Source organism: Artemia sp. Qi Xiang Cuo, chromosome 7 (genome assembly GCF_049724085.1).
Source record: "Artemia sp. Qi Xiang Cuo chromosome 7, ASM4972408v1, whole genome shotgun sequence".
NCBI lineage: Eukaryota > Metazoa > Arthropoda > Branchiopoda > Anostraca > Artemiidae > Artemia > Artemia sp. Qi Xiang Cuo.
In genome coordinates, this window is record NC_142800.1 from 64,445,576 (window position 1) to 64,462,441 (window position 16,866).

General features: G+C 34.9%; 1 protein-coding gene across 1 annotated transcript in view; it reads left to right on the forward strand.

The window, feature by feature from the left end:
• LOC148950579 (uncharacterized) overlaps positions 1 to 16,866 on the forward strand; it is a 91,976-nt gene that overhangs the window by 46,068 nt on the left and 29,042 nt on the right. The gene's annotated exons all lie outside the window — the stretch shown is intronic.

Consider the following 16,866-nt stretch of genomic DNA (forward strand, 5'->3'; position numbering starts at 1 on the left):
GTATAATATTAAGAAGGCTTGATGAATTGATACTTTCTGGGCGTTTTTCTCATTTAGATCAGGTAATGGTTCGATTTCTTCTTTTGTCGGTTCGTCAGCCATGGCTAGTCTAGAGCCTGTACGCTTACCGTCTATTCTCCAACATTTCTTATGTACGTAATTATCTTCTTCCTCTTTTTTGTAATTATTTTTCTTTTCTTCTGACTTATGCCCTTCTAATTTTATCGTTTGTATTTTGGTATACGTTACTGGGATTCTTGCTCTTGCATTTATAAGGACTTTGCCAAAAGAATGGGTATGCGTAAATGTGGACCCTGTTGACCATGTCCATTTTGTAAATGTCGTAGGTTTTAGATAAGTTAATATAGTTAAATTTCTAGGTGATTCTTTACTAAGTGCGATCAATTCTGGCACTGTGTTTGCCGCGGTTTCCGATATTGAAGATTGTATCTCTTTGGTTGGGGTCTCATACGTAGGTGTGGTTGTCGTGATATCTTTTTTATTTCCTTCTGTGGGATTTGTGTATTCATAATCTTGTTGGGTACTTGAGAACTTGTTTCTTGATATGTCTAATTCTCTGAGGTTGGTATCTTGTCTGTTGCTACTTTCCTTCCTTAGTCTGAATGATGTCCGTTCCGTGACGTCGTTCTCAGCATGATTCTGCCATAATTCTTTGAGAAAAGTCCATAGGCTTGGTAGTTCGTTTAGCATTGCGAAATTTCCATCATAAAGTTTTCCTTTTTTCGTAGTCAATAACCTAGGGTTTTTCATAGATTTCATTGCAGGAAAGTCTCTTGACAAGTATTCAATATTATTCGCTGACCCTTTCCTTCTGTCTTCTTTGGTGCTGGTTCCTAGTCCCATGTCAATTTCTGCCATTTTCTTATCAAAGTCATCTATTACGAATTTTGATTTTAGTTTTGGGATAACCGGAATTGGGAACTCTTTATTATCTTTACTATGCATTATTTTACTGGTCTGTAATTCTTTATCTGACCTTAGGAATTGAAATATCGATTCTTTGAGTTCATTCGTATTTTTCTCTAGTCTTGTTACTTGTTGAAACAAGGTTTCAAAGGGTTTGGGATCCAATTTCATAAAAATTTTCCATGCATTATGACCGGCTAGCACTGAATTTACATACTTAAATATTACTCCATGCTTTACAATATCTTGGGCTGCTGCGTGAACAACGAGGATTATGATGATATTCTTAAGCCTCATCTTTTTGTTTGTTTCGAGAAATTAATTTATTATTAATTTTACCTATTTTCGCAAAATTCATTTACTTTAGTACTTTGTTTTTTTCAAAGTAGTTTGGGCGTTTTAACTTTTAACTTTGGTTATTTTATTATATTAATTTATATCAATTTAATTTTTGAACTTTTTTATGGCATTGGCCAAACAAAATTAAATTTGTGATCGTAACACAGAATTTTTGTTTATGAATTATATCTTAGGGTTAGAATGGTTATGGAAGTCTTAGCTTTACTCTGGTTGTGATATGTCTTTATGACTGGTTATGCATACCTTAAAGGCTTAATCAATAATTGCTATACTACTTAATTTTATATTATATTCTTTGATTAAGAGCGACGTATATATTTCTTTTTTTTTATTGTAAGTTATTCGTTCATTAAGTAAGTAACATATAAATACGCGGGTAACCTATTTTTATTATAAATTTTTATTAAGATTATTATCATCATTACAAATAGAATTATTAGATTCGGTACTAAAACAGGATAACTCTTTATATATATATATATATATATATATATATATATATATATATATATATATATATATATATATATATATATATATATATATATATATATATATATATATATATATATATATATATATATATATATATATATATATATATATATATATATATATATATATATATATATATATATATATATATATATATATATATATATATATATATATATATATATATATATATATATATGTATATATATATATATATATATATATATATATATATATATATATATATATATATATATATATATATATATATATATATATATATATATATATATATATATATGGGATTAATTTATCCCATAGTTACATATTCTTATTATTGATAACTGATAGGTATTTATCTAGATGCTAGGTAGATGCTAGGCAGTTATCATTCTCGTAAGGTTATTACTCAACTAAGCATTGAGGTAAATGTATGGTTTTAGCTTTGCGTAGAATATACGCTATTTCATTAATATTGATTCACTTCATTCACTATTATTATTATTTCTTGAGAAGGAAAAGTTTCGAAAACAGAGTTTATGGTGTTTTTAGTAATTTATGATTTAAGACATTATTTTGATAATTTTATTTGTATACACGATTCTTTCCATATTCATCTAAGTTCAATTTCAATATTGACGTATCCTTTTGTAGTACATTGCGTGTTTCTAACAACGCTAGCATGGTATTAAGGCGATGTCATCCTATGATGACACATTTGTGCTAAGGAACTTCAATTCAAACACCATGTTATTTTCATTACTTTTATCTGTGTCTATGTGCATCAAATAGACCAACGGATCATTCAGAAGGTCTGGGTTTTTCAATGTATTAAATAAAAAAAACTAGTTTTTTAAACTGAAAGTAAGGAGCGACATTAAAACTTAAAACGAACAGAAATTATTCCTTATCTTAAAGGGACTGTCCCCGCCTCACCGCCTCGACATTTACGATAAATTTTTTTTTTTTTTTAAAAAATAATTTTGTGAGAAAGAGTAAAAAGTTTGCTTAAAGAGCGCGGCGGTGAGGAGGGGACAGTCCCTTTCATAAACGGAATAATTTCTTTTCGTTTTAAGTTTTAATGTCGCTCCTTATTGTCAGTTTAAAAAACTTGTTTTATTATTTAATTTCTGATCGTTTTTTAGTTAATGCAGCTTTTATTTTGGCTCACCGTCATTGAATAAGTAAACAAAAATTTGCATAATAATTTCACTTTTCTTTTGCTAAATGGCTGTCTATAAATTTGGTTCTGAAGTAATTTACAAGTTTCGATTACTATTGAGCCGTATCGCTTGTTTTTTTTTAATTTTTTTTTATTACGTATATGTTATTAAGTATATGATGGGGTTATCCCCCTAGTCAATACCACGCTCTTTACGTTAAAAGTGAAAAAAAATTTTAATTCACAAACCCCTGAATCACAAAGGCCTTTTGAATAGATAGCTCTTTTGAAAGCACTAAAAAAACTGTAGTGTAAAGAGCGAGGTATTGACTTGGGGGAGAACCCCCTCTTATACGTAATAATTTCTGTTCATTTTAAGTTCTAATGTTGCTTCTTACGTTCAGTTGAAAAAACTTGTTTTTTTTTAATTTAATTCTGATCGTTTTTTAAATAATGCTTGGAAATCGGGCGCCCCCTTCATAGAAATATCCCTTACCCTAAAGAAACATCATCCACGGAAAGATTCTCCCGAGTAACCCCCTCCTCCAGCCCCCCCCCCACCAGAAAAAAATTTCTTCCTGAAAATGTCTGTACACTTCCCAATAACCAATACAATATGTAAGCAATGGGCAAAGTTCACAACTTGCAGCCCCTCCCCTGGGAACTGTGGGGGATTAAGTCATCGTAAAAGACATATTTATTATATTTTCGACTATGCTGAACAAAATGGCTATTTCAAAATTTTAATTGGGTGACTTTTTTAGCTTGGGAAGGGGCCTAGTTGCCCTCCATTTTTTTTGGTCTCTTAAAAAGGGCACTAGAACTTTTAATTTCCGTTCCAATGAACCCTCCTACAATATTTTCGGAGCACTGGGTCAATACGATTACCCCTGGGAAAAAAATAAATAAACACGCACCCGTGATGTTTCTTCTTGCAAAAAATGCAACATTCCACATTTTTGTAGATAGGAGCTTGAAATCTCTACAGAAGGGTTCTCTGATACGTGAATATGAGGGTGTGAATATCATTAAGGTTCTATAACTTTTAGGGGGTCTTTCCCCCTTTTTTCGAAAATCAGCCAAATTTTCTCAGGCGCTTAACTTTTGATGGGTAATATTAAACTTGATGACACTTACATATTTGAAATCAGAATTAAAATTTGATTCTTTTGATGTATCTATTGGTACCAAAATACCGTTTTTTAGAGTTTCGGTTACCATTGAGCCGGGTCGCTCCTTACTTACAGTTTGTTACCACGAACTGTTTGATTTGATATATCTTTCTTTTGCATATTTTCATGAATTACTTTGCGACATCGTTCAGCTAAGGGAAGCGTATTATTTATGACTTTTACTACTCTAAAAATTAATTGTATATGCGACGCATTACAACATTTCTGTTCACGTACAATAATATCAAAACCAGGAAATACTTTGAATCCAAAATTTTCATCTTCTTCAAAGAAGTTTAATTTAATTTCCTTTATATCATTATAATCTCGCGCGGTAACTTCCAATGTATTGTATTATATTTCAGGGTTTATGCCATCAAAGTTCCAGCAATTCTTATATAACATTCTAAGGAAATTTCCTCCATCTAGTAGGTTCAATGGGGGAGCACTGCACCTGACTTCTTTGAAGGTGGGATGACATAAATTTACTACAAATTTAAAAACTAATATGCAAACAGTCCGATCGTCACTGCCACATATTTATCTTCTACTAAGACAACTAGACGAACTAGAAAGAATACAAGTAAGCACTTACTTGAAGATCCAACTCGGTAAGAGAAAGAAACCGCGGTTTGTTTGCGCAAGTCGCAAACAAACCGTAAAAATAAACCGTAAAAAATAAGTACATTTCTTGGCACTTATATTTTAAGACCCAGATGCAAGCAAAGGAATTAAACTAAAAAAAGAATTTAAAAGCGGGAAATTTATTTAGTGAATACAGTAGGAAATAGGGAGCTTAAATAGAAGGAAATACAATTAATGAAGATACAAGATACGTTGAGTTTTTGTTGGATTTCCTAAAGTACCGGAATTAGAAAGGTGCAATCCCAGCTTTAGATTTCATAGAGTCCCAAAATTAGCGAGCTACTGGCCCGATCTGAGGTCCCAAGGAGCAATGGTCTGGAGACCCCAGTTTTAATGAGAATCTTCAATTGTCAATAAAAACTGTATATATTTAGTGAATTTTTGCAAGAGGAATGTAAATTTCCTTTCAGGTTAAAATCATTTATTGTCAAGCACAAATTTAAATCTCTGGAAGTTACAATTTTTCTTTATTTTTTCCTTTTTTTTTCATTCAATAGTCTATTCATAAATTTGCAAGCTTTTAGTCGAATTCCGGCTATTAAACGTCTGACAGGAAAACACTACCTGTCCTCGAAATAAGATAGTGGACTGAACCGAGTCGCATCATTTAATTTCGATTATCGTCAGATTGTTACTTACGTTGCCTAGTAATATAAGTTACTATAGGGGTTGGAGAATCAAAGATCAGCTCGAAGTATTTTAGGGTGAAGTAATAATAATTATTTATATAAATATATTAAATACATTATTAATTAAATAAATACATTACATCAAACCCAAAATATCAAATTATTAAAAATGCAAAACATATTGATTATGGTAATGACAATTTTTTCTTTATATTTTCTATCCTGCCGAGTTGGAATTTTGTTTCTCAGTGGTGAAAAAACCTAAACCAGTTACAGTAGTGTTCAGTTTTTTTTGTATATATTTTTTGAACTTTTCATTTCTTAATGTTTTTTTATTCTTTGAATTTCTCCTTCTTTGCCCTGTTTTTTTTTCGAAGTTTCAAAAATTTGGACTTGCCGCAAATTATCCTTTTTTTTACTGAAAAATACAAGCCATGAACTGAAAAAAGAGGTTTTGGGTCTTCGGTTCTGAACTAATTAATATAAAAAACTTTTTCCACAAAATTAAATTTTTCAAAAAAGTTTGGAGCTCCATTAAACTAATGAACAGAAATATAGTCAAATTATCAGAGGCAACACTGTAGCGTTACCTATAGTAAAGGCCATACGGTTCCAATGTTTTATTATTTTTTCTTCCCAGAGGCACTTCACATGGAAGGGGTCGTCGTAAAAGCTTCAAAGGGGGCTCATTCGATTGGAAATCGAGAGTTCTAGTGCTCTTTTTAATAGTCGAAAATGATTGGAGGGCAACTAGCCCCCCCCCCCCACGCCAATCATTCCCCAAACACATCCAATCAAAATTTTGTGATATCCATTTTGTTCTGCGTAGTTGATTTCCAGATAGAAAATATATTTTTGAGGAGGACACTCCCCCACAACCCTCAGGGCAAGGGTTTTAAGTTATTCCCTGGGGGCATACCAGGGTCTTATAGAACGCGTTGTCGTAGAAACTTCAAAACAAGCTCATTCGAATGGAAATTACAGAGCGAATGCCCTTTTTAATAGTCGAAAGTGATTGGAGTGTAACTAGCTCCCCTCCCCCCCCCCCACACCCATCATGCAATTGTAAGGTTTTTATAGAAAAACCTTACAATAGAAAAACATATAAGGTTTTTATAGAAGGCGTTATCGTAGAAACTTCAAAACAGGCTCATTCGATTGTAAATTAAAGGGCTAGTGCCCTTTTCAATAGTCCGAAATGATTGGAGGGCAACTAGCCCCCCCACGCCCATCCTTCCCCCAAACACATCCAATCAAAACTTTGAGATAGCCATTTTTTTCAGCGTAGTTGATTTCCAGTGTGTGTGTTTGTGTGTGTTTGTTTGTGTGTGTGTGTGTGTGTGTGTGTTTTTGTTTGTTTGTTTGTGTGTTTGTGTGTTTGTGTGTGTGTGTTTGTGTGTGTGTGTTTGTGTGTGTGTGTTTGTGTGTGTGTGTTTTTTTTGGTGTGTTTGTGTGTGTTTGTGTGTGTGTGTGTGTTGGTTTTGTTTTTTTTTTTTGTGTTTTTTTTTGTGTGTGTGTTGGTTTTTTTGTGTGTTTGTTTGTTTGTGTTTGTGTGTGTTTGTGTGTGTGTGTGTGTGTGTTTTTGGTTTTTTTTGTTTTTTTTTGTTTTTGTTTTTTTTTTTTTTTTTTTTTGTGTGTGTTTTTGTTTGTTTGTGTGTGCGTTTGTGTTTTTGTGTTTTTGTTTTTGTTTGTGTGTGTGTGTTTGTGTTTGTGTGTGTGTGTTTTTGTGTGTGTGTGTGTTTGTGTGTGTGTGTGTGTGTGTGTTTGTGTGTGATTGTGTGTGTGTGTTTGTTTGTGTGTGTTTGTGTGTGACATTCTGAAGATGTTTCAAAGTTCATTTTATATTTTTTTTTTCGTTGAAATGTAAGGGTTGGAATATTTCAGTAGTGTTTTGTCGTGGTTTATCTAGTCACTGTTACATTCTGAAGATGTTTCCAAGTTCATTTTGGACTTTTTTTTGTTGAAATGTAAGAGTTGGAATATTTCAGTAGTGTTTTGTCATGGTTTACCATATCACTGTTACATTCTGAAGATGTTTCAAAATTCATTTTGGATTTTTTTTTTTCGTTGAAATGCAAGAGTTGGAATATTTAAGTAGTGTTTTGTCGTGGTTTACCTTGTCGTCATTACCAATGGATTTCAATAATGAATTATATTCAGTTAAAACAAGGTGTGAACAATAAGTTTGTGTAACCTTATTAATCCCTTGAAAAAATTCTGACGAAGGAAGTTCACTAGCACTTGCTTGATTACATATAGTGCCGTTTTCAGGTTCAAAGGGTTTTACAGTTTTTGCGCAACTTGAATAATTTGGATAATAAATATTTGGATTAGAAATATCAGCTGAAGGAGAAACACTGGGCGATGTAGGGGATTTTAATGCATGTATAGCATCAACAATTGCTAGCTGAAAACTGAATTTTAACATTTTGATTTCATTGTCCTTGAAAAGATCACTTTTCTGACGTTCGTAAAGATCAGATAAACTATCATTCAGAAATTCAAGATTAGTAATCCGTTTCCTGAGATTGACGATTTCCGCGTCTTTTTTAGGCAATCTTCACAGGTATGGGGCTCGAAGACACTAGCCGTTTCTGCAATGATTGTCGATTCACCTTTACTGGAACAATAGATTTGGGGGGTAATTTGGGATTGATGGTTTACGACACTTGTCTATATGACAACCCGTATCTTCAGGTCACTATTAATGAGTTTTCATGACGAACGTTTGACTTCAGAGTGCCACTTACGGGGTGAGTAGTCAGCTGTGGAGTTAGACCCCGGCTCTGCGCTGATAAGGGAAGGCCGGTGGCGGCGGGGCCAAAAATAGCAGCGTTGGTGCGCCGTCGGCGGTGAGTTGTCGGCGACGCGCACCCAGCGCGATCAATATTGACTGCAAACAGTATTGTTATCATCAGTCTTTCTCAAATCCCAGCTTGAATTTACGACGAATGCGGGCCTATTCATGAGTTAAAAACTTCACAATTCGCTGGCTGGACGCTGGTCTTCTTCGTTACTCATTAAGTAGAAATCTGGTAGAAATGAAATGGCTGTGGCGTTTCACAACCGTTGCATAATAGTTGAAATAATAGATTCAAAGTGGCATTCAATAAGATCCAAGAAATCTAATTAAAAGAGAGCACACACAAAAGCCAAATTAGGCCGGTAGCATATGAGAAATCCACAAATACCCAAGACAATCAACAAGTCTCAGTGGGGGGCCCTAGGTCTGTCAAAATATTTCTATGGTTTCCTAGAGAGTTTGATATCATTTTCTTCCGTCTCTGCTTTAAATGAAAAAAATAATTATCTTTTTGGCATCCCTGCTTTCAATTAAATAAAATTGAGGTATTATCATTTAAAAATAATAGCCCACTCCCCCCCCCCTCTCCTATAGGCAATAACATATCATATTTTATAAATCGTATTTTTGGGGTCACTTCTGTTTCAATCTTCAATTCCCCAACCTTGTACATGGTCTATAGCTAAATTTTGTCTCAATAGAATGCTTTTTTTGGGGGGGGGGGATTTTCCATAAGAAGATTATATTTTCTTTAATCTATCAGGCGTTCATTGATTGTGTATTAAACATTAAGAAAATGTATCTAAAAACAGAAAAAAAACAAAATTCTACCAACTTACGAGTCAGCCCTCACAATAAGCTGTTTGCTGTCAAATTCAAATCAAGTATAACCTCTGCAGTATAAGCATTCTAGTCAACATCAAAACAAAATTCTTGGCTGCGGACGACTTAAGAATCATATGCCAACTGGGAAAGTGCATACGAAGTGGTCTAATGTCATCAAACAACTTGTTGTAGCGAACTGTAAATAAGGAGCAACCGGGCTCAACAGTAACCGAAACTCTAAAAATTGGATACGATACCAGTGATACCATTAGATACGTCAAAAGAAATCAGATTTTTATGCTGTTTTCAAATGTATAAATTTAATCAAGTTTATCACTCATAAAAAGTTACAAGCCTCAGAGTATTTGTCTTATTTTCAAACAAGGGGGAAAATACCCCCCAAAAGTCATAGAATCTTAATGAAAATCACACCATCAGATTAAGCGTATCAGATAACCCTATTGCCTTGATTTAAAGCTCCTATATAAAAAAATGTGGAATTTCTTATCTTTTTGTCTACTAGAAGAAAGATCACGGCTGCGTGTTTAGTTGTTGTTTCTTTTTTCTTCCCAGGGGTGATCGTATCGACCCAGTAGTCCTAAAATATCGCGAGACGGCTCATTCAAAAGGAAATCAAAAGTTCTAGGGCCCTTTTAAGTGCCCAGGGCCCAAGAAGGGCACCTAGGCCCCCTCCCACGCTCATATGTTTCCCAAAGTCGCCGGATTAAAATTGTGAGATAGCCATTTTGTTCAGCATAGTCGAAAAACCTAATAACTATGTCTTTAGGTGTAAAATGACCCGCCACAGTCCCCGGGGGAAGGTGTGAACTTTGCCCATTGTTTACATATAGTATTTGTTATTGGGAAGTATACAGCCATTTGTTGGGGGGAGATGTGATTTGCGTGGATTTCTAAGGGGGTAATCTTCCTTTGGGAGGGAAATTTCTGGTGAGTGAATATTCTACAGGAAATGTTACACTGGGGGGTTTTGACAGAATTATGAAATTCTCTTTGATTGTCTCATATTCTCTTTGCCAAATTTTTTATATGGAGATGTTCTGGGGGAATTATCCGGGGGCTTTGTCCGCGCGTTTTGTTTTCTGGGAAATAATTTTCACGGAAGGGGGCATTTCTGGAGTGATCGAGAAACCGATTAGAGATTAAAGTCTTATTCCAATGAAAAAATGCTAAGGATAATTTTTCAGGGTGAATCGTCCACAAGCAATTTTACAGAGTAGGGGGGATTATCAGCAAGAAGGAACTTTCCGGAGGGAATTTGATGGGGCGGGGGGGGGGTGCACTTTACGTTGGATGAAATTTCCACGGAGGAGTTTTCCGTGAGGGGGAGGGTTACATTTCATAGAGAGTGAACCAGATTTACCTGCATTATTTGGAAAACGAACAGAAACTATGCCATACATGAAGAGTTGCCCCCTCCTCAATACCTTATTTTTTACGCTAAAGTTTGACTTTTTAATAAAATTGAAACATAGGGGTTGTTTAATTAAAATAGGACGTCTTTTTAAAAGTGCTAACAGCTCTAGCGTAAAGAGCAAGGTATTGAGGAGGCGAAGACCCTTCATATCCGGAATAAATCTGCCAAAATTAATATAAAAATTGTGTTTTAATTTTTGATGCACGGCGAGCCAAAATTGAACATGCATTAGCTGAATAACGTTCAGAAATTAATGAAAAACCAGTTTTTTTAACTGAAAGCAAGGAGCAACATTAAAACTTAAAACGAACAGGAATTATGCCGTATATGAAAAGGGGCTGTCCCTTCCTCAAGGCCTCGCTCTTTACGCTAAAGTTTGACTCTTATTCACCCCTCTACTTTTTAAAACAATAAAAAACTTTAGCGTTAAGAGCAAGGTGTTGAGGAGGGGACAGCCCCTTTCATATGCGGAATCATTCCTGTTCGTTTTAAGTTTTAATGTCGCTGCGTACTTTCATTAAAAAAAAAAAAAACTTGTTTTTTTCATTTAATTTCATAAAGACGATGCTTTTGTCAACATATGAAGAACCGGGTATATTGCAGTTGTATCTGTCTGGTTGATATGTAAGTATATCAACTTCGATATACTTTTTTGATGTTTTGAGTAGAATTATAAGCCATATCAATGTTGTTGTTGTTTTTTTATTTGGAAAATATATTTGCAGATTTTTGAAAGCTCATAAATTAGGATTGAGCAAAGTTGGGAAGCTGAAAAAAGTTTTCTTGTACTTCATTGAAGCAGGAAATCTGTTTTCCAAGGTTTCACTTTCATCACACAAGGATTTTTAAAGGTTGTCAAAGTTTATTGGCCTCTAGAGGGAGAAGGAGTTGAGGTCGGTACTTAAAAATACCTTCTCAAGGCAAACTTTAGTCTGTAAACCCATCCTTGAAAGTTTCATTTTCCTAACCTGACCTCTTTCCAGGATGACGGAAGGTGGCTAAACTAGAATTTTACCATTTTAACATCACAATACTGCATCAAACCAAACAAAAAGTTAAAACCAATAATCAAGTACATTTTTGACTTAGTAGAAAAACAAAACATGCAAACAAAACCACATAAAATATCTTTAAAAAATAATAAATTATGTGGGAATATCTCTTTGTCTCACAATTTGTAATTATATCCAAAATGCAGCTTTCAGCAAAGTTCATTTGCATATTTGATTTGAAAGAACAAATCAATGAAAAGTATAATATGGTAATTGATTAATATATTTGGAAAGAGCATAAAAAAGGAATATGAGTAGTTTGTTCAGCTATCTTGCACTGGTAAAGGTCTAGATTAGGGGCTACTCAGGAGGAAACATGTTAAGAAAACAATTCTTACTTCATAGTATGCAGAATAATTGTAACTGACACATTTTGACTATAGCTTCACTGTAATTTAATCCCAACCTCCTCTCTCATGTGCAAATATATAGCCCAAATTGCATATTTCTCATGCATTCCACCTCCCATCACTCTTATATTTCTGGTTCTTGTTTTGTCATTGATTAAATTTACAGGTACACAGGTTGAAACAAGAGAAATGTGTTCACCTGTCTAAATTCTTGTAAAATTTTGGGTAAAATTTATATTAATGTATTATTCATATAGCTAAGAAATAAACTTACACATATAGTCAGAATTGCATCCTGAATCCAAATTTAACATTTGTTTGCATTGGAAACAAACTTTGTTGAATGAACATTAAAATGATCTTTAAAGTTCGTTTATAAACATTACCAAACATTTTTCACCTTTTTTTACTTTATATTTATTTTCTATTGGCTTAGTTTTCAAAAATGCAATTTCTGTTAGGCTATTTCAGTAGAATTTTAAGCTAGGTATATCAAGTATATTCTTCTAAATTTTAAGAAATATATTTACAGTTTATAAAACCTTATAAATTGGGGATCAAGCAAACACTATAAAGCTCAAAACACTTTTCTTGTGCGTGATATAAGCAGAAGATCTTCATTTTAAGTGATCACTTTTATACCCATAACACTAAGACTATTAAAGGTCATCAAAGCTTCAATGCTCTCTGGAGAGAGAGGGAGTCGAATCAGGTTCTTCAAAATATCTTCCCAGGACACAATTAAGGCTCTGGATTCATTTTTGAGATTTTCATTTCCATAAATCAACCAATTTCCAAGATAGCTAAAGCCCTTAAACTAGAGCTTTGCCAATTATGCTAAAAAATAGATGCCACTGTAGACTCATGACTCCTGAAATAAAACATTATAAAACAATACCCTTAATATTCTCAGTGTTGTTTATGACATTTATAGTTACATGCACCCTAGGAAAATAATATTAATACAATTCTTAATTTATAATATACATCAAGTTTCAGTTAATCACCTTTACAGCTTTTTTTCCATTTTTTTATTACTGTTCTTGAATTATGTCTGATAACATAATACTATTTGGTTGCATAGAGGGGTGGACTAGGGCATAGGCACATGCCTAGGGTCCCAATTTTTGTGGCACCGAAAATTAGGTTTTTAGTTCCCCAGGTGGCGATAGGGGAACGCCTTACAGATATGTAGGGTACCTCCACAGGAGGCACGGACCAAGGGGGGACCTTGTCCCTGGGGGTCCATAATAGAAACTGGGGCACCCTTGCCCGGGGTCATAAATACAGGTAGAGGAGGAAGAAGGCCCCTCAAATGTACACTTAAAAGAGCCCACTGGTTTGTCCACAAGTCCCAGGAGTTACAAACCTTCTCCCAGTAATGGGTTAAATTGCATAGTGATGCAGAACACCATCGCGAGAGGATCCTCTACAGGAGGACAACTGCGGCAGGGCGTAAGATCCAGGGCTATGGACAACGGCCTCTGCAAAGGGCTGCCTCGACCCTTTCGGGGTACCTGCAAGACTGGGAACCTTGCGGTCAACTCTATTCCTACTTGAGGAATGGCGCCCCTCGAGGAAATTATAGCCTAGTAAACGACACAGCATTCGCACGGGATTCTAACTGATGGATAATTTTCTGGACTTGGTATGTTTTGACGGGCGTCTTCGGGCTGAAAAACCTCTTCCTAGCTAATTTATCTATTATGGGCTGCCTCCCCGTAGTAGCATAATTTTTGTAGGCATGAATATATAATGAGTCGGAGGTAATAAGCTTGAGATTGTCTGTGCAGAATTTTGACTCTTGTTGATAGAAGAGCATCGCCAAGTGCTGAAAACCATGTTGTGAACAAGATGGGCCCAGGATTGCGCAAAGCCCCCATTCATGGAGGTCCCAGTGACTTCCTGCTGTCCGGTTCTAAGCCTGCTTAAGCACTTCGGTGTAGACTTGAGAAGATATGTGATCCCCGTCCTGCACTAGTATCTGGGATCATTGCTTTTCCTGAGGCGAAAATAAATTCAATGATTTAAAGAACATGAAAATTATAACTTGGAATGTTCCGACATTAAAAAATGACTATCGTATCGACATTTTGACTCACGAATTCAGACGATTCGAACTGGATCTATTAGGAGTTTCAGAAACTCATATCCCAGGGGTAGGAAGTATGAAATTAGGTGAATTTGTTTACTCAGGCAGGAAGGATGGGGTACATAGACAGGGAGTAGGGCTCATGATGAATAAGGAAGCTGCCAAGTATTGTTTAGGCTGGGAAGGTATTAATAATAGAATACTAATTGCAAATTTTATAACTAAAAAGTTCAGGGTATCAGTTATAGTAGTATATGCCCCTGTAGACCCGACTGACGGAGATACTAGTGACTCAGGTGAATTTTACTTACAGTTACAGGAACAAATAGACAGGGTCCCAGGTAGAAATATGATGTTTTTACTGGGAGATTTTAACGCCCAGGTTGGTAGAAATAGGGATAGATGGTATCCTAGCCTAGGTAAATTTGGTGTAGGAAAAGAAAACAGTAATGGATACAGACTTTTGCAATGTAGGTATAACAATCTAGTTATAACCAATACGGTGTTTGGTCATAAAATGGCTCATAAGTTAACATGGTATTCACGTGATGGTAAGACAGCAAACCGTATTGATTATGTTATTGTAATCCGAATACTGGCAGGATCAGTACAAGATACTAGGGTACATAGGAGTGCCGTTATAGATTTTAAGGGTATGAGTCACCATATATTAGTGTCAAGGGTAAATTTAAAGGAAAAATATCGGAAGGGTAAGTACTATCTGGGAAGTAATGATGATGGTTCGCTTTAGGATGAGAGTCTGATAGAAAATTTCCAGGAACAGGTGAATACTAAACTCGAGAGTTTAAAATTTGATAATGTTGAAGATGGTAGGAATAATTTTAGAAAAATAATTTGTGAAGTTGCTGAAGGTGTATTAGGGAAGAAAGCTAGAACTGCAGCTAAGAATATTAGTGAAAAAGCTTTATGTTTGGTAGAAAGGAGAAAGGGCTTGTACAAGAATTACCTTAGTGATAGATCATATGAAAACAAAAGAAAGGTAAAGAGAGTGGAGAAAGCATTAAAATATGAACTAAGGAGGTGTGAAGTGGGGGCCATGGATAAAATTGCCGAGGATCTGGAAGATGCAGCTAGACGGCATAATAGTAAAATATTGTACTGGTATGTTAACAAATTGAGAGGGAGTAGTCAATGCGGACTTGCCCAGTTAAAGATAGGAATGGGGTTGCAATTTGCGATAAGGAAAAAAACTAAAGAGAGATGGGCCGAACTTTTTTGAGAATTTGCTTAACTGAGGTAGAGTTGAAGGAAGAGATATAGAGGAAAATGAAAAAGTTTGTGATACATTGGATGTGAAGGAAGATTTGTTTTGTGACGAAGAATGAGTGACAGTACTAAAAGGATTAAACAAAAATAAGGCTCCAGGTGCTGAAAGGATTGAAAATGAGTTTCCTAAATATGGTTGTTCGGTGGTTAGAAATAAGTTACTGAAAATTATGAATATGATTTTTGAAAAAAGGGAAGTACGTAATGATTTCAAGAGAATCTCAATTAAGCCACTTTATAAGAAAGGTGATAAAAGTGAGTGTGGTAATTACCGAGGGATTAGTCTGGTATCTGTAGGTAGTAAATTACTTAGTAATATGATACTTTTTAGACCGAAAGATGCCGTAGACAAAGTTTTAAGAGAAGAACAGTGCGGTTTTAGAAAAGTTAGAGGATGTGTCGACCAAATTTTCACTCTTAGGTTAATAATTGGGAAATGCCTGAGTTTTCAAACACCTTTGGTCCTCAGTTTTATAGATTATGAGCAAGCGTTCGATTCTGTTGATAGAAGAGCTTTAGTAAAGGTTTTATCCTTGTATGGTATACCAGACAAATACACTAGAGTGATTAGTGCTATGTACGAGAATAACACTGCTGCGGTTAAGGTAGGAAATGAGGTTAGCAGTTCGTTTCGTATTAATTCCAGAGTTGAGCAGGGTTGTGTTTTTTCCCACTTTATATGGATCATTTTAATGGACTTTATCTTAAGGAGCACAGGAAAGGCAATGGGAGAACACGGAATCAAATGGGGAGGAAAAATTTTCGTGGACTTAGATTATGCTGGTGATTTAAGCATCCTAGATGAAAATCTGGGCAAAATGAATGAAGTTTTAGAGGTTTTGCGAGTTCAGGGTTCTAGAATAGGGTTAAAAATTAATGTTAAGAAGACTAAGTCGCTAAGGCTAGGAACAACTGAAGATGAAAAGGTGAAGTTGGGTAATGAAAAGATTGATCAGGTGGACAGCTTCACTTACCTTGGTAGTACTATTAGTAAAGATAGTGGGAGCAGTGAAGATGTCAAAAGCACAATAGCCAAAGTAGTAAAAAAGGAAATGGGAACTTCATGGGAGGGTGTAAAAAGGGAGGCTTTGAATAGATTGGCATGGAGGAGGAGCTTGCGTAGCTGTGTTGGCCTCAGGCGACTTGGTGCTGCGGTGAGTTGTTAGTAGTAGTAGTAGTAGTAGTAGTAGTAGTAGTATATGCAAAGTAACACAAGAGACGAAAATAAAACAGTTCGTTGTAACGAACTGTACTTAAGCAGCGACCCGGCTCAATAGTAACCGAAACTCTAACGGAAAAACGGAAATTTGATACCAATAGATACATCAGAAGAATCAAAATTTTTATCTTGATTTCAAATATAGAAGTTTTATCAAGTTTAGTAGTACCAACAAGAACTTGCGCGCCTAAAGAAATATGTTTTATTTTCGAAAAAAAGGGGAAACAAATTATAAGTTTTAAAACCTTAATGAAAAACACACTATTGGATTCAGTGCACCGGAGGATCTGACTAAGGTAGTTTCACGATTCTGTAAGCAAAATTTGGAATTTTGTATTTTTTTGCCAGAAGAAAGATCACGGATCTTTCTTCACGAAAGATCACGGATGTTTATTTGTTTTTATTTTCCGAGG